The 19,646-nt window shown below is 43.9% G+C and overlaps 1 pseudogene across 1 annotated transcript; it reads right to left on the reverse strand.

The window, feature by feature from the left end:
• Nucleotides 1-9,741: 9,741 nt before the first annotated feature.
• Nucleotides 9,742-15,410, reverse strand: LOC309813272 (protein phosphatase 1D-like; annotated as a pseudogene). The gene has a single exon. The product of its transcript is annotated as a protein phosphatase 1D-like (transcript).
• Nucleotides 15,411-19,646: the final 4,236 nt, after the last annotated feature.

Consider the following 19,646-nt stretch of genomic DNA (forward strand, 5'->3'; position numbering starts at 1 on the left):
GACTTCCCTGGTGGTGCAGTGGTTAAGAATCCGCCTGCCGTTGCAGGGGACACAGGTTCGAGCCCTGGTCCAGGAAGATCCAACATGCTGCGGAGCAACTCAGTCCGTGTGCCACAACTACTGAGCCTGCGCTCTAGAGCCCTCAAGCCACAACTACTGAGCCCACGAGCCACAACTACTGAGCCTGCGTGCCACGACTGCTGAAGCCTGCACGCCTAGAGCCTGTGCTCCACAACAAGAGAGGCCACTGCAGTGAGAAGCCCGCGCACCGCAATGAAGAGTAGCCCCCGCTCGCTGCAACTAGAGAAAGCCCACGCGCAGCAACAAAGACCCAGCGCGGCCATAAATAAATTTATTTTTATTTTTTAAAAAGGGCCTTCCCTGGTGGCGCAGTGGTTGAGAGTCCGCCTGCCGATGCAGGGGACACGGGTTCGTGCCCCGGTCTGGGAAGATCCCACATGCCGCGGAGTGGCTAGGCCCGTGAGCCATGGCCACTGAGCCTGCGCGTCCGGAGCCTGTGCTCAGCAACGGGAGAGGCCACAACAGTGAGAGGCCCGCGTACCGCAAAAAAAAAAAAAAAAAAAGGAGTGAGGTGGGGCTTGCTCAGGTTAAGATCTGTACAATGCCTATGGCAAGAGGTTGTTGAATTAATGCCTGTTATGAAGCTAGGAGGCTCTAGAGGCACAGTGGGCTCAGAGCCACAGATCTTGGTGAGGAACAGATTATGGGAACAACTGTACTCATTTTCCTGAATGTGTCTTAGTTCTCTCTCCACCCTTGTGAAGCCAGGACATGATACAGCAGTTAGGAAAAACCCCAGGCTGAATCAAAGCACAGAACAGCTTCCATATGGAATGTTGGCCACGCAGGGGTGCTATTTACTTCTTCAAATCCTCATTATTTAACACATTTCTCTTATACTCCTGATTCTGGGACTAGCCTAGGTGGTCTCTGTCAAACCCCACCTGCCAGCCTTGAAGTTCAGCACACTTCCTCATTTTTATGCCTTCTGAGGGGATTGCTGTCTGTGACTGGGGAGAGCAATTCAGGATACACATTACTATGCGTTCTCGGAATTCATCCTCAGGTCTTAAATGGTGTGATCAGCTGGACAGTGTCTCCTGACCTTGAGAAGGAGCGATTGGCATTAGGAAGCACGCTGAGCTGATGCTGCCCTGCCCTTAGTCTCTAGACTGCTGCTTGGTTCCAGGAACGAGGTAAGAGAATCATCATAGCTTTTCTGAGGGCTCTGTGAGCAAGGCCTTGATGAGGCTGGAAGAGAAGACAGCTGTCGTTTGATGAGCACCCATTAGGTATTAAGTTCCTTCCATTCATTGTCTATGTAAAACTTTCTAATAAACTTCATGAGGTAGGCATTATACCCCCATTTTATAGATGAGGAAACTGAGGCTGGATGGGTACATTATTTGTCCAAGGTTATACAGCCCAAAGTGGTGAAATTCGGTTTTAAAACCAGGTCTGTCTCTCTCCGCAGCTCCAAATTCTCTTTCTTCATGTGATTTGCAAGATAGAGCCCCTGCCCTTGTAGCATTTGTAACTTGCTTAAGGAGACAAGATTCCTGAAAGTATGTTTAATAAAAAGAGGTGACAGCAACTCAAAGTTGATGAAAGAGAGCTACTTTTATTGACACGGGAACGGCCACAAGATATTGCTAAGTAAGGAAAGGCACGCTTGAGAATAGCAAGGTAGGCTCCAGTGGAGGCAAACAGTGAGGTGTATCGTGCCCCCTACCCAGATCAAGATAGCCCAGACGGCTTCCTCACGTCTTCTGCCAGTCAGCCTCCTCCCAAGGGTCAACCACTGTAATGATTTCTCTTACTATAGGTTAGTGTAGATGACAAAGAAAATAATTTAGTATCTGCTCTTTTATGTTTAGATGCTTTTACCACATTTTGTCTGTGAGGTTTATCCATGTTGTTACGTGTAGCAGAGGCTTTTTAAAATTGCTGAGTACTATTCCATCGACTGAATATACCACTGGTTGATGGATATTTGGGTGGCTTCAGATTTGGGGCTTTTGTAAATACTATGAACGTTCTTTTACATGCCTTTTGACTGACCTATTCATGTATATCTCTTGAATATCTATAGGTAGATAGATACATTGATATAATTTTATATTAATTAATTATTATATGAGTGGAATTGCTACATCATACAGGTTAGGCATATGCTTGGCTTAGACAGATACTGCCAAAAGTTTTACAAAATAGTTGTAATGAAGTATCCTGCTTCCAGCAGTGTATGAGAGTCTTAGATACTCTGCAACCTCCTCCTTCATAGTCTTTTCTAGTTCCCCGAACATGGATTGAACCCATGCCCTCTGCATCGGCAGGCGGACTCTCAACCACTGGACCACCAGGGAAGCCCCTGGGTAGTCTTTTTAATATTAGCCATTCTGGTGTTAGTATAGATGTAACATGTTATGGTTTTAATTATATTTCCCTAATGACTAATGATGTTGAGTACCTTGTTCATATCCTTATTGGCCATTTGGATATTCTTTTTGTGTAGGTAGTAGCGTTGGGGTGAGGGTTCTAACTGTGCCTGCAGGGGCTGGCATGGTTTGAACTTCCACTGGCACCAGGAGAGGGAGCCCGCAGGGTTTCTTACAGGCCTGTCCAGGTGTGGGGCAATAGGAGAAGAGGGGGAAAAGAGGCTTGAAAGCTGTTAGTGATCAAATATCAGTAATGAAGTTATACTCTTTATTACAGTGTTGCTCAGATCTGTGGTGATAAGATAATAAATCTGAAATAGCCAATACTTACCTTGTTGCCTACACTTGGAACACAAGATAAATAAGTTTGAAAATGAGATACTGATTATCTTAACTCTTTGGTCTGGACCAGGGAACTAGCCTTTAAATGTGGTATGTCCTGCTTGGCTGAGCTGTGACTGTTTTACAGGTGAGAACTAGTGGTAGAATTTCAGAAAAAAAAAATGCAGCCGTGACAGAAGCATGGAGCCTTGACTCCCCAAATAGTAATAAGCTTAAAGAATATGTCTTATGTAAATTATTTCTTCTCAATTCTCAGAGACTGTGGAATAGAGAGGGAAGGCATCATATTATATTTGCTTTTATAAGGAATATAAATGTTAATTAGCTTGCCCATAGTTACTGCTTTCTGGAGCAGTAATTTCAGACAAGGATTTTGAAATACAAAGTCAAAGTGTATTTAAACATTTTAATAATGATTTAATTATTTTAATGTTAAAGTACATGCTGACCATAAGGTGGTTTACAGCCTCATCCCTGGTCATGTGCCTTGAGTCTAAATTTTCTCTGACCTGCCATTAGAGACAAAGTTTAAGAATTACTGCATAAGGGATGCACCTCTTAATAAAACAAGGTCCTAATGTTCCAGAAACAAAGGGAGCCACCTGGAGGGCGCAAAGGGCAGTGGGACTGGCAGGCCCTAACTCACCCCTCTATAATTTGTTGTCTTTCTCTTAGAGTTACTGAATTTTCTCCTCTTTGACAGTGTGTCTGACCCTTAGTTTACTCAGATATGGTTCCTCTCTAGCCAAGGCAAGGACAAAAATCCATTTTACACTTTTCCCCAATTCCATGAGTGGTGCAGCCTAGATTTTGAGGCTTACTTTTTCCATCTATAAAATGGAGACTATAACATCTACTTGTGGGGCCATTATAAATATTTTTAAAGAAATTAAATGCGCATGAAGAAACCTTGCACTATATACCTGATCATTGTGGATGCTCAGTAAGTGTAGCTAATTACTCATTGAATCCATCCATTCTGGAAATTGATATAACTGATATAGACTCCGAGCTTCCTTTAGGCAAGGGTGACTAACCCCCTGGTTTGCTCACTACTGTCCCAGTTTTAGCACTGAAAGTTTAGCATCCCAGGAAACCCCTCCTCAGGACACAAAAAGTCCCAGTTTTGGGTGATGGATGCAGAAGTCTGGGGGAGAATATAGAACCCCACAAGGCTACCTGAAAAATAGGGGCTGAAATCAATACGATTTTTAGTGTCAGATGGATATGGCATAGATTATCTGCCTTCTGTAGTTGCTGTTGCTTATTTTTTTCCCTTACCATTGATGCAGGCAACCATGATTTATGGTTCACAAAACTGGAGCATTCATTGTAACGTCACTCCAAATGATGTGTCTTAAATGTCCACCTTAAGTGTGTTGTAATCATGAGCACTAACAGTCTATTTTTCATTTTGCTTGTGGATTAACTATTGGACTTTGTATTGAGATAGTGCTAGTTTAATTTTTGACACTGAATATCATGACCATGTTTTCTAAGAGTTCAGATAATGAAAACAAGAATGATTATCCTACCAGTGCCAGTATGACACAGACATCACTGAAAAAGAAGGCTAAATGACTCATTTTTTTATTGAAATATAGTTGATTTACGATGTTGTGCCAGTCTCTGCTGTTCAGCAAAGTGACTCAGTTATACACATACATACATTCTCTTTTTTTATATTCTTTCCCATTATGGTTTATCCCAGTAGATTGGATATAGTTCCCTATGCTATACAAGAGGACCTTGTTGTTTATCCATTCTAGATGTAATAGTTTGCATCTACTAACTCCCAGTCCATCCCTCTCCCTCTCCTCTTCCCCCTTGGCAACCACAAGTCTGTTCTCTATGTCTGTGAGTCTATTTCTATTTTGTAGATAGGTTCATTTGTGGCATATTTTAGATTCCACATATAAGTGATATCATATGGTGTTTGTCTTTCTCTTTCTTAGTATGATAATAACTAGTTGTATCCATGTTGCTGCAAATGGCATTCTTTCTTTCTTTTTTATGGCGGAGTAGTATTCCATTGTATATATGTACCACATCTTCTTTATCCATTCATCTGTTGATGGACATTTAGGTTGTTTCCATGTCTTGGCTATTGTGAATAGTGCTGCTGTGAACATAGGGATGCATGTATCTCTTTGAATTAGAGTTTTGTCCAGGTACATGCCCAGGAGTGGGATTGCTGGATCAGATGGTAATTCCATTTTGAGTTTTCCGAGGAACCTCCATACTGTTTTTCATAGTGGCTGCACCAACTCACATTCCCACCAACAGTGTAGGAGGGTTCCCTTTTCTCCACGCCCTTTCCAGCATTTGTTATTTGTAGACTTTGTAATAATGAATGACGTGGAGCCTCTTTTCCTGTGTGCACTGGCCATCTGTATGTCTTCTCTGGAGAAATGTCGATTAATGTCTTCTGCCCCTTCTGCCCATTTTTCGGTTGGGTTGGGTTTTTTTGGGTTTTTTTTTTTTGAGTTGTATGAGCTGTTTGTATATTTTAGAGATTAAGCTCTTGTCAGTTGCATCATTTGCAAATATTTTCTCCTATTCCATATGTTGTCATTTCATTGGTTTCCTTTGTTGTGCAAAAGCTTGTAAGTTTGATTAGGTCCTTTTTTTTTTTTTTTTTGTGGTATGCGGGCTTCTCACTGTTGTGCCCTCTCCCGTTGTGGAGCACAGGCTCCGGACGCGCAGGCTCAGCAGCCATGGCTCACGGGCCCAGCCGCTCTGCGGCATGTGGGATCTTCCCGGACCGGACACGAACCCGTGTCCCCTGCACCGGCAGGCGGACCCTCAACCACTGCACCACCAGGGAAGCCCAGGTCCCATTTTTTTTATGTTTGTTTTTATTTCTATTGCCTTGGGAGACTGACCTAAGAAAACATTGGTACGATTTATGTCAGAGAATGTTTTGCCTATACTCTCTTCTAGGAGTTTCATGGTGTTGTGTCTTATGTTTAAGCCTTTAAGCCAATTTGAGTTTATTTTTGTGCATGGTGTGAGGGTGTGTTCTAATGTCATTGATTTACATGCAGCTGTCCAACTTTCCCAGCACCACTTGCTGAAGAGACTTTTTCCCCTTTTATATTCTTGCCTCCTGTATCGAAGATTAATTGACCATAGGTGTGTGGGTTTATTTCTGGGCTCTCTATTCTATTCCATTGCTAAATGACTTATTTTAATGACAGATTGAAGGACGTGTACATCTGGATTAGGGCAGTGAATAACCAAACAGAGCATACTGCACACTGTGGAGAAAAGTTCTGGACACTGGAAGTCCAAGATCAAGGTGCCAGCAGGGTTGGTGACTGGTGAAGCCTCTCTCCATGGGTTGCAGACGGCTGCTCAAATGACCTCTTCTTTGTGAGCATGTGGAGAGAAAGAGAAACCAAGCTCTCTGGAGTCTTTTCTTATAAAGACACTAATCCTAATGGACCAGGGCCCCACCTATGACCTCATTTAATCTTAATTACTTCCTTAGAGGCTCCATCTCCAAATACAGCCACACTGGGGGGTTAGGGCTTCAACATATGAATTTTGGGGTTGGGGGCACATTCAGTTTGTAACAATGTCCTTCTTTAATTTGGAAATATATTAATGAGAGTGGAGAAAAGTATTATAGCAAAACAATTTATATGCTCTTTCTCCAAAGCTGTTTGATGATCTTTGAAGAGGCCACAAAGTCTGAAAAAGGATGAACTGAGTACATCTGAGTCATTAGATGTTATGGATAGGTTGCAACAAAAACTCATACAAGCAAAAAATGACTTGATATTTGGAAGTAAGACTGCTTTAGAACTCCGAAAAAGTGTCACCAGAAAAGGGTAGCCAGTTTAAACAGGACTTTCTCAATTAATTAAAAAAAAATTTTTTTTAATTGAAGTATAGTTGATTTACAATGTTTCAGGTGTACATCAAAGTGGTTCGTATACATATATGTAGATAGATATATAGATATATATATACTTGTATTCTTTTTCAGATTCTCTTCCATTATAGGTTATTACAAGATATTGAACATAGCTCCCTGTGCTATACAGTAGGTCCATCTAGATGGTTATCTATTTTATATATAGTAGTGTGTATCCATTAATCCCAATTTATTTATTAAAACTGTAACTGATTTAGAATTTAATTTTACAACTTCAGATTATCTCTGTGCTTTAAACTATTTTCCCTGAGAAAGAGAGGTTTAACTTATGATGACATCCAACATGCTTCAGAGTGTTTAAAAATGATGGACATTTCAGACATAGATAGCCCATCTGATGAATTTACAGATGCAAAGTAACTGACTGACAAACAGCTGCTCTACCAAAACAAACCTGTGGATACAAAGTAGATGGACATTTTTGGAGAGCTGGAAACTAATTCCTATAAGTTTATAAGCCTGCTGTTGCAGGTTCATAAGATAAACCTAGTAAGTAGAATCCTGTTTCCCATGGTCAAATGCCTTTGTTGAGAGGATATTTAGCTTGATGTTATCACACTGGACTGATGCTAGGAATCAATGAAACATACACTTGATAAGAGCACAGCTACAGGTCAAAGTAAAGTTTATCTTTGACAGGAGAGTAAAAATATCCTACTATAGTATGGGATACAAGGAAGCATATTGTTATTTTTTATTTTTTTAATTTTTTTGCGGTACGCGGGCCTCTCACTGTTGTGGCCTCTCCCGTTGCGGAGCACAGGCTCCGGACACGCAGGCTCAGCGGCCATGGCTCACGGGCCCAGCCACTCCGCGGCATGTGGGATCTTCCCAGACCGGGGCACGAACCCGTGTCCCCTGCATCGGCAGGCGGACTCTCAACCACTGCGCCACCAGGGAAGCCCCATGTGTCTTTTTGAAATAGGATTTTCTGTGGATATACTCCCAGGAGTGGGGTTGCCGGATCATTTGGTAGCTCTAGTTTTAGTTTTTTAAGGAACCTCCATACTGTTCTTCACAGTGGCTCTTAACCAATTTCCATTCTCGCCAACAGCGAGGAGGGTTCCCTTTTTTCCACACCCTCTCCAACATTTACTGTTTGTAGACATTTTGATGATGGCCATTCTGACTGGTGCGATGTGATAGCTCGTTGTCATTTTCATTTGCGTTTCTCTGATAATTAGCCACGTTGAGCATCTTTTCATGTGCTTTTATTTTTTTTCCCTTAAACAGTGTGAGTAAAAGTTATCTCTTGAAATGGGCTTCTGGAAAGTCTTCCCATTTTTGAATTCTTCTTCGATGACCTACCCCAGCACGTTACTTGAGGGCAGGTATCACCTAACGCCCCTCAGGCCTTGTGAACATTAAGTGCCCAGCAGCAGCGGGTTTATAGCTGTTGTTACAGGAAGCGGCCACACGGCGGCAGGATTTCTTCATGCTCCAGTGTGGTGACTCAGGCAACCAGAGCCTTAGGGAAAGTTGTGTTCCTGGCTTGTAAAAGAGAGGGGAGTGTGCCAGCACAAGGACTCAAGGGCTTGTGCCTCATTCCTTTTTCCCCCTTACCCTGGCAGATGCCAATCCCTGCATAACCACTCTGCTGAGGGTGCTGTCGTCCGTACATGGGGCTACTCTAAGGAAGGAGGCTGGAGGTGGGGACCTTACCACTAGGGGACCTGGTGACCAGGTCCCTTGTTAACGCTCTTTGAGCCCAGAGGGTCCACCATCTTTGGGGTGCAGTAGGCTTGGCTTAGGTGTAGGAGGGCCTGCCTGGATCTGGTGATCGTAGTCCCATCTAGAGGGGACGGGGCACTCTGAGTCCGGGCAGGGCTCCTTTGTTGGCACGTCCTCCCCGCTGGCTCCCTCAGCACCAGCGTACTCCAGCCATGGGACCCAAGGCTGCTCAGGCTCCAGGGATGTGACACCAGCCCAGGTCACTAGGCCTGAGGGTAACAGAGTAGGCATTTCTTTCCTTACTTTTTTTTGTGTTGTTTTTCATTTAACTTTTACTTTAACTTGGAGTAGACTTGATTTACAATGTTGTTTTTGTTTTAGGTGTACAGCAACTTGATGCAGTCATAGATATCCATATGTCTATTGTTTTTCGAATTCTTTCCCCATTTAGGTTATTACAGAGTGCTGAGTAGAGTTCCCTGTTCTGTATAGTAGGTCCCTGTTGATGATCTATTTTATGTGTGTGTGTGTGTGTGTGTGTGTGTGTGTGTGTGTTAATGCCAACCTCCTAATTTATCCCCCCTGCCCACCTTTCCCCTTTGGTAAACATAAATGTCTTTTTGAAGTCTGCCAGCCTGTTTCTGTTTTGTCAAGTTGTCATTTGTATCAATTTTTACATTCCACCTATAAGTGTTATCCTATGATATTTGTCTTTGTCTGACTGTGTTCACTTAGTTTGATCACCTCTACATCCATCCATTTTGTTGCAGATGGCATTATTTCATTTTTTTAATGGCTGCATCATATTTCATATATATGTACACCACATCTTCTTGAGCACCTAACATGAGCCAAGTATTATTGTGTGGAGTTTATATTCTTTATCTCAATGGTATAATAGCTCTCTGTAGTAAGGGGTTATTATAGTCACAATTTTTTTCCCCATAAATAAATAAATAAATATGTTTATTTATTTATTTAGTTAGTTAGTTAGTTAGTTAGCCTGTGTTGGGTCTTCGTTCCTGCACATGGGCTTTCTCTAGCTGCGGCGAGTGGGGCCTACTCCTCGTTGCGGTGCACAGGCTTCTCATTGCGGTGGCTTCTCTTGCTGCGGAGCACAGGCTCTAGGTGCGCAGGCTTCAGTAGTTGTGGCTCGAGGGCTCAGTAGTTGTGGCTCACGGGCTCTAGAGCTCAGACTCAGTAGTCGTGTCGCACAGGCTTAGTTGCTCTGGAGCATGTGGGATCTTGGCGTGTCCCCTGCATTGGCAGGCGGATTCTTAACCACTGCGCCACCAGGGAAGTCCTAGTGTCAGAATTTTACACATGAATACGTGGGGGTATACTGAGAGGTTTGAATTCAAATTCAGTGAGTATGTCTCCACGTGTGACCATGGTTGCACCACTTTCGTTTTTCATCTACCCCTATTGCTGTTTTGTGCCCCACTCTAGGTTCTTGAGGTAGGTATCCCAGGCTTCTCTCTCTTCACTACTCCTGGCCCTGCCGCTGAAAGACCTCCCGTGACCTGGCTCCATACACGGAGCCTGGAAGGGCCAGTCGCAGCCTCTGTCTTCCCTTCCATACTCAGAGCTGAAGATCTTACTCAGAGGCCTTACTGGTGAGGAGTCAGACACTTACAGAAAATAATAGGAACAAAAGACAGAAAAGTTGGGGAAAGCAACTTTAGAATTTATCAGAGCCTGGCGATGGGGAAGAAGGCTAGAGAACCATGCTGGCTGGCAATCGATGTTACCTAAACGAGTGTGTATGTGAAGATCTGATCGTTTATGTAGCAGAGCCAACTGTTGAGATAGGCATGTATGACAAGAAGCTGATAGCTGCTTGGACTTGCTAAAAATTGAATTAATTTTAAGCAATACAGTGTTTAGTGAGGAGAAGTGGCTATGCCTCAGTATATTTCCAATGCCAAGAATATGCTGGTACCTAATTAGGCACCTGAGTCTTGTGCCACCCTGTGATAGAATCTGCATTGCATGCCATCCATGCCAGGAGAACCAACCACCAGTCCAGCAACTGGAATGGATGAGAAGCCCTCAAATGGACACTATAAGGTGGAGGGTTATTGAGATAATACCTGAAACAATGTCCTGAGAGCACCGCGTTGCTGGATTTGACTTTAATAAAGCTTTTGCTCCAGGCATATTGATACCTCAGAAAAGCCTGTGTAATTATAACAAAATTAGAAGTTTATTTTTTCTTTATTGAGTGTTGTAGTACAATGGGAACTGACACAGCAAAATTTGTTAACATTGCTAGAAAGTGGGTTACGTCCTTCTAAATTCCACTGCATCTACCAACTTGTAGGCAATAGGGATATGGTATGACCAATTCAAATTTTATATTTTAAAATGCCACTCAGAAATGTTTAACTTAATATGATGATTTGAGCACAGACATCCAACTCTCTAATTCCCCATCCTTGTGACTGATCTTGTCCTGAAAAGAATACAAAAGAGAAGAGAACAAATAATACTACCTTTTGCCTCAATTCTTAAGGACTTTTCTTCATTCTTAAAGACTTGTGTAGATGGATGTGAATTGATCGTGAGGGATGACTCAAAGCCTTTTCTGAGAAAGTTTCTGTTTCTTAGGCAGCAAGTAGAGGAGATTTGAGCAAGGTTTTATTAATGTCCCTGAGTTTGGAGGAGCTAGGAGGGCATACTGAGTGACTGTTGAGGGACCAGATGAGAATGTCAGTATTTGTTGCAATAGCTCAGTAGTAATAGAAGCTCTATTAAACAAAGCCAAAGATGGACAGGTCTTCTCTCTGACTATCCTATTCTGAAGAATGGGACAAAGAAGGAAAGTACACACAACATGGCCAGATCACAGGGCTTCTCGGTCAAAGAGAAAACTGATAAAGCCAGTACCTGGTGGGTTGGCCTCATCAAATGTGAGAGACACTCTGTAGGTTCCCCTCAATTCCTGAATTCTGGTCGATCTTTATTTTTTTTGCGGTACGCGGGCCTCTCACTGTCGTGGCCTCTCCCGTTGCGGAGCACAGGCTCCGGACGCACAGGCTCAGCGGCCATGGTTCACGGGCCCAGCCGCTCTGCGGCATGTGGGATCTTCCCGGACCGGGGCACGAACCCGTGTCCCCTGCATCGGCAGGCGGACTCTTAACCACTGCGCCACCAGGGAAGCCCTCTGGTCAATCTTCGAATGGAAAAGTTGACTTGTATCAAACAGTCCTGGAGTTTACTGTCTGTGGGGAGGACCGCTCACATGGGCAATGAGCTCATATTGTCATTCACCAAAGAGTCACTTATTCTCTCTGTGGGAGGGTTATTCTTTTTTTTTTTTTTTTTTTTAACAGTTCACTGATTTTGTTCGATGAACAAACATGTCCATATAATCAATGAAAACCATAGGATATATAAAATAATTTAAGAAATGTTGGGAATTAGCAGCACCATCTGTTATTGACATAGCAAGAAAAACTTCACATATTTTATGCAAACACTAGAAGAGGATATAACTACTTTTAAGACCCACTAATGCCACTGAATGTCCAGGATGATTGAGAAGGGCATCTTTTTAGGCAAACCTACCTCCTTCTACTTCAAAGATTTGGTGAGCAAATCTGATGATTAATGTTTAGAAAAAATGCTACTGAAAGAAATAAGAGATACTGCATAGTATTTTAATTAGGACAAGGAGACTAAAACCCAGCTGCTTTTGCATGGCTCAACACTTCTGCTTCTATGAAAAATTTAGTTCTGAATTATGAAATCAGAAATAAAGAATAATTTTTAAAAGACACTAGTTGTCTCTAAGAAACATTAAGTGGAACACAGGTCACTATGAAAATACATCACTTTTCCAGTTTGCTTCATAATTTACTTTAAAAAGTTGTGTAGCTTTCATCACACGTGACTTATACAAATGTCTTAATAAGCATTTTTAAAAGTTTAAATGTATTTCTAAAATCGAATAGATTCTTTTGATCTTTTTTTAAACCTTTAGCCCTGTTGTTACATTTACTGTGTATCAGTGTAAGAGACTGAGTTTGTGTGAAGGATACAAATTTACACACATTTTATAGCAACTTATACCCTAACATCTACAAAATTCACAGGTATAATACAAGCAAGTACAAGGCCAGGATAAAACTGTTGAATTCCAAAAAGTCAAACTGTATACTATTTTTATTTTGTCCCCTTAAAAAAAGTTCAGCTTCGGCACCAAATTCATAAAGCCCTCTTAGAAGTCTGGAAAAAAAAAATTCCAGATATATTTCAGCAAACACAAACAGTTTTTCTGTGCTGGTGAAGTAAAGGATTTCCCATTTTCTTCTGGCCCCTAAGTCTGCATCACATGGTAAGTTTAACAGAGTTCTTTCGCCGTGAGTTTGTGGGGAGGCTTGCAGGCTGAGCACCGCTGCTTCAACTTAAACCATTTCGTCTATGCTTCTTCACAAGAGGGCCAGAGTTGGATTCTTCTAATGTCCTTTTGAAGTTTGTTGGAGGGGTTCTTTCAACTTCTTGAGCTTTCATTTGACCTGGGATCGACATCTCTAAGTTTTTTTGGTCCATGATGGTGTTTGTTGAATTGGTAGGCACAAGGCCAACTGACAGGCTATTATTCAAAGAATCATGTATCCTTAAAGTCAGGGCTTTAGTGCAATTTTCTTCAAGTGGCTCTGGATCTTTTGAGGATATGACTGCAGCCTGGACATTCCCTCGAGCTATCTCAGCTGCGACTTCTAAATAATTCTCTGAGAAGGCATTACTACGAACAAGAGCAGGTATGTGGTCCTTAGAGTTCAGCCTTGGCCATGGGTCCTCCTCCAGTGACTTGACTGGTGGTGTAGAACATGGAGAAGGAGTCATCACGCAGGTTTCTTGACTATTATAGGAAGGGCTATCAGTCAGGTTCAGGTAGAGCTCGTCTCCATTGGTGAAATCTCCCTGAGTGCCCACTCCTGGAGAGATGCAGATTACTATGGCACTAGTATTATCCGCTCGAAGCCTACGCTGCCTCCAGCGGCCTAGAGCTCGATTCACAAGCATTTTGGCACAAGACTGTCCATGCTCACCCATCAGGTATTTTATCTCCTCTTGGTCCTGGCACATTGAGATGGCATCTTGAGGTGGAATCATATTCCAAAGACCATCACTCCCCAAGATAATATACTTGTGCTTCTGGGGATCAAGAGTGTGGACACTTGTGTCTGGTTCAGGTGACACCACAAACTCACCACTGAAGAAATCATAGCTCCAGAAATCACCAAGTGCTCTTGCTACTGCCAGAAATGGAATCTGGTCAATGACTGTGCTCCTTCTCACAGGTCCACTGTGAGTGAGCCGAGGTCGTTTCCAAACTACACGATTCACCCCAGACTTGTTCATCACGCTCCCCCCAAGTGCTTCAATTCGTTCTCTTTCCTTGGGAAGTTCTGGCTTATGGTCCTGTGTCACCTCCACCGCTCTGACAAAATCATCCTTTGGGTCATCCTGAATTCCAAGAACCACCCCTGAGTCACCCACATGAGCTACATACATCTTCAGGCCCCGTATGATGACCACACTGGCAGTTGTCCCTGACGTGCTGGGAAGACCTTTCATAGTCTTTGGCCATTCTGCCAGTTTCTTCCACATGGCGAGATGACAAGCGAGGAAGCCTTTGCGGATGGCAGCGCACACCTTCGCCGGCTCGGAAGAGGTGAAGCCCTTCTGCTTCTTGATGAAACCCCACAAGTGCTCCCGGGCAAACTGTGCCGCCTCCCGCCCGCCGTGCCCGTCGCACACGGCGAAAAAGGCCACTGAGGAACGACGGCGACAGCAGCAGCCGGGAGCCGGCGAGGCCCCGGCGTCCGGCGGCGCGTCGCAAGCCTCTCGGGCTGCCACCGCCGGGCCTTTCCCCGAGATTTCGCCGCCAGGAAAAGCCAGCGGTGACCGCTGCGGAGGCAACGGCTGAGAGAGAGACCGCCGCGGCGAGGGTTCTTCTTCAGCCGTGGGCTCGGGCTCCACCACGATCTGAGTAACGTCCTCCATGTGCTTCCTCCCGCCCTGGTCTGAGAAGACGCTCACTCCCAGGGAGTACAGCCCCGCCATGGCAGGCTGGCCGAGATCCCGCCGGTCCCACGCAGCCCGCCGAATGCGGCAGCGGGATGCACACTCTGCGCTCGCCGGCCAACTATTGTTTATCTTCGACTACGTCGAGAAGGGGGAGGGAGCGGTCCCGGGAGGGGGAGGGGCGCGCACGAGGTCGAGACTTGTCCGCCAGAGCTGGGCAGAAGCGCCAGGGGGAAAGGAGCCGACCAGCTGCGTCTTCGCAGTGCGCCTCCCGGGAGGGTTACTCTTCACACTCTGTTGAAGTCAGGCTTGGCCATGAGACTTGTTTTGGCCAATGCAAAGTGACCCTGACCCAGCCTCATGCACAGCATCCCGTTCCCTTTGAGTAGAACGCCTCCCCTTCCCGAGTTGCCTACTTAGAGAGCTGCTACTCATCCCAAACAGTCAGCTGGCTCAGAAGCCTTAGCCCACCTATTCAGGCAGGTGTCAAGCAGCCTGCTCATTCCTTTGTGGTAGCTCTGGTCATATTATTCACTTCCACACCTTCTCTCTCCCACCTGGAGATCCTTGTGGGCAGAGGATAATGTTCTAGTCATCTTTGTCACCCTGGCACCTTATATAGTTCATGGCACATAGGAGATACTTAATAAATCTTGGATCAAGTGAGTGAGTGAAATGATTTCTGCAATCAGTAGTTACAGCATATATTGGACAGTTCAAGCACGTCAACATTCATTTATTCGGCAGACATTTATTAAGCTCATTCTTTGTGCCAAGCATCGTGATAGGTGCCAAGATTACATTTGTGAATAAGTCCTGGCATCTGTCCTCGTATTGCTTAGGAAACCTACAAGAAGGTAGACAGCCATATACAGTGGAAGGCAGGAGTCTGGCAAGAAATACAGTTTCATGAATCCCACCCACACTGAAAGATCAGAGAGCAGAATATAGGAGTGGGGTGGGGGACTTCCCTGGTGGTGCAGTGGTTAAGAATCCGCCTGCCGTTGCAGGGGACACAGGTTCGAGCCCTGGTCCAGGAAGATCCCACATGCTGCGGAGCAACTCAGTCCGTGTGCCACAACTACTGAGCCTGCGCTCTAGAGCCCTCAAGCCACAACTACTGAGCCCACGAGCCACAACTACTGAGCCTGCATGCCACGACTACTGAAGCCTGCACGCCTAGAGCCTGTGCTCCACAACAAGAGAGGCCACTGCAGTGAGAAGCCCGCGCACCGCAATGAAGAGTAGCCCCCGCTCGCTGCAACTAGAGAAAGCCCACGCGCAGCAACAAAGACCCAGCGCGGCCATAAATAAATTTATTTTTATTTTTTAAAAAGGGGCTTCCCTGGTGGCGCAGTGGTTGAGAGTCCGCCTGCCGATGCAGGGGACACGGGTTCGTGCCCCGGTCTGGGAAGGTCCCACATGCCGCGGAGTGGCTAGGCCCGTGAGCCATGGCCACTGAGCCTGCGCGTCGTGAGACTGTGCTCAGCAACGGGAGAGGCCACAACAGTGAGAGGCCCGCTTACCGCAAAAAAAAAAAAAAAGGAGTGAGGTGGGGCTTGCTCAGGTTAAGATCTGTACAATGCCTATGGCAAGAGGTTGTTGAATTAATGCCTGTTATGAAGCTAGGAGGCCCTAGAGGCACAGTGGGCTCAGAGCCACAGATCTTGGTGAGGAACAGATTATGGGAACAACTGTACTCATTTTCCTGAATGTGTCTTAGTCCTCTCTCCACCCTTGTGAAGCCAGGACATGATACAGCAGTTAGGAAAAACCCCAGGCTGAATCAAAGCACAGAACAGCTTCCATATGGAATGTTGGCCACGCAGGGGTGCTATTTACTTCTTCAAATCCTCATTATTTAACACATTTCTCTTATACTCCTGATTCTGGGACTAGCCTAGGTGGTCTCTGTCAAACCCCACCTGCCAGCCTTGAAGTTCAGCACACTTCCTCATTTTTATGCCTTCTGAGGGGATTGCTGTCTGTGACTGGGGAGAGCAATTCAGGATACACATTACTATGCGTTCTCGGAATTCATCCTCAGGTCTTAAATGGTGTGATCAGCTGGACAGTGTCTCCTGACCTTGAGAAGGAGCGATTGGCATTAGGAAGCACGCTGAGCTGATGCTGCCCTGCCCTTAGTCTCTAGACTGCTGCTTGGTTCCAGGAACGAGGTAAGAGAATCATCATAGCTTTTCTGAGGGCTCTGTGAGCAAGGCCTTGATGAGGCTGGAAGAGAAGACAGCTGTCGTCTGATGAGCACCCATTAGGTATTAAGTTCCTTCCATTCATTGTCTATGTAAAACTTTCTAATAAACTTCATGAGGTAGGCATTATATCCCCATTTTATAGATGAGGAAACTGAGGCTGGATGGGTACATTATTTGTCCAAGGTTATACAGCCCAAAGTGGTGAAATTCGGTTTTAAAACCAGGTCTGTCTCTCTCCGCAGCTCCAAATTCTCTTTCTTCATGTGATTTGCAAGATAGAGCCCCTGCCCTTGTAGCATTTGTAACTTGCTTAAGGAGACAAGATTCCTGAAAGTATGTTTAATAAAAAGAGGTGACAGCAACTCAAAGTTGATGAAAGAGCACTACTTTTATTGACACGGGAACAGCCACAAGATATTGCTAAGTAAGGAAAAGCACGCTTGAGAATAGCAAGGTAGGCTCCAGTGGAGGCAAACAGTGAGGTGTATCGTGCCCCCTACCCAGATCAAGATAGCCCAGACGGCTTCCTCACGTCTTCTGCCAGTCAGCCTCCTCCCAAGGGTCAACCACTGTAATGATTTCTCTTACTATAGGTTAGTGTAGATGACAAAGAAAATAATTTAGTATCTGCTCTTTTATGTTTAGATGCTTTTACCACATTTTGTCTGTGAGGTTTATCCATGTTGTTACGTGTAGCAGAGGCTTTTTAAAATTGCTGAGTACTATTCCATTGACTGAATATACCACTGGTTGATGGATATTTGGGTGGCTTCAGATTTGGGGCTTTTGTAAATACTATGAACGTTCTTTTACATGCCTTTTGACTGACCTATTCATGTATATCTCTTGAATATCTATAGGTAGGTAGATACATTGATATAATTTTATATTAATTAATTATTAGATGAGTGGAATTGCTGCATCATACAGGTTAGGCATATGCTTGGCTTAGACAGATACTGCCAAAAGTTTTACAAAATAGTTGTAATGAAGTATCCTGCTTCCAGCAGTGTATGAGAGTCTCAGATACTCTGCAGCCTCCTCCTTCACAGTCTTTTCTAGTTCCCCGAACACGGATTGAACCCATGCCCTCTGCATTGGAAGCATGGAGTCTTAATCACTGGACCACCAGGGAAGCCCCTGGGTAGTCTTTTTAATATTAGCCATTCTGGTGTTAGTATAGATGTAACATGTTATGGTTTTAATTATATTTCCCTAATGACTAATGATGTTGAGTACCTTGTTCATATCCTTATTGGCCATTTGGATATTCTTTTTGTGTAGGTAGTAGCGTTGGGGTGAGGGTTCTAACTGTGCCTGCAGGGGCTGGCATGGTTTGAACTTCCACTGGCACCAGGAGAGGGAGCCCGCAGGGTTTCTTACAGGCCTGTCCAGGTGTGGGGCAATAGGAGAAGAGGGGGAAAAGAGGCTTGAAAGCTGTTAGTGATCAAATATCAGTAATGAAGTTATACTCTTTATTACAGTGTTGCTCAGATCTGTGGTGATAAGATAATAAATCTGAAATAGCCAATACTTACGTTGTTGCCTACACTTGGAACACAAGATAAATAAGTATGAAAATGAGATACTGATTATCTTAACTCTCTGGTCTGGACCAGGGAACTAGCCTTTAAATGTGGTATGTCCTGCTTGGCTGAGCTGTGACTGTTTTACAGGTGAGAACTAGTGGTAGAATTTCAGAAAAAAAAAATGCAGCCGTGACAGAAGCATGGAGCCTTGACTCCCCAAATAGTAATAAGCTTAAAGAATATGTCTTATGTAAATTATTTCTTCTCAATTCTCAGAGACTGTGGAATAGAGAGGGAAGGCATCATATTATATTTGCTTTTATAAGGAATATAAATGTTAATTAGCTTGCCCATAGTTACTGCTTTCTGGAGCAGTAATTTCAGACAAGGATTTTGAAATACAAAGTCAAAGTGTATTTAAACATTTTAATAATGATTTAATTATTTTAATGTTAAAGTACATGCTGACCATAAGGTGGTTTACAGCCTCATCCCTGGTCATGTGCCTTGAGTCTAAATTTTCTCTGACCTGCCATTAGAGACAAAGTTTAAGAATTACTGCATAAGGGATGCACCTCTTAATAAAACAAGGTCCTAATGTTCCAGAAACAAAAGGAGCCACCTGGAGGGCGCAAAGGGCAGTGGGACTGGCAGGCCCTAACTCACCCCTCTATAATTTGTTGTCTTTCCCTTAGAGTTACTGAATTTTCTCCTCTTTGACAGTGTGTCTGACCCTTAGTTTACTCAGATATGGTTCCTCTCTAGCCAAGGCAAGGACAAAAATCCATTTTACACTTTTCCCCAATTCCATGAGTGGTGCAGCCTAGATTTTGAGGCTTACTTTTTCCATCTATAAAATGGAGACTATAACATCTACTTGTGGGGCTATTATAAATATTTTTTAAAAAATTAAATGCGCATGAAGAAACCTTGCACTATATACCTGATCATTGTGGATGCTCAGTAAGTGTAGCTAATTACTCATTGAATCCATCCATTCTGGAAATTGATATAACTGATATAGACTCCGAGCTTCCTTTAGGCAAGGGTGACTAACCCCCTGGTTTGCTCACTACTGTCCCAGTTTTAGCACTGAAAGTTTAGCATCCCAGGAAACCCCTCCTCAGGACACAAAAAGTCCCAGTTTTGGGTGATGGATGCAGAAGTCTGGGGGAGAATATAGAACCCCACAAGGCTACCTGAAAAATAGGGGCTGAAATCAATACGATTTTTAGTGTCAGATGGATATGGCATAGATTATCTGCCTTCTGTAGTTGCTGTTGCTTATTTTTTTCCCTTACCATTGATGCAGGCAACCATGATTTATGGTTCACAAAACTGGAGCATTCATTGTAACGTCACTCCAAATGATGTGTCTTAAATGTCCACCTTAAGTGTGTTGTAATCATGAGCACTAACAGTCTATTTTTCATTTTGCTTGTGGATTAACTAT

The sequence above is a fragment of the Mesoplodon mirus genome, assembly GCF_964341445.2.
Source record: "Mesoplodon mirus genome assembly, chromosome: 12".
Lineage (NCBI taxonomy): Eukaryota > Metazoa > Chordata > Mammalia > Artiodactyla > Ziphiidae > Mesoplodon > Mesoplodon mirus.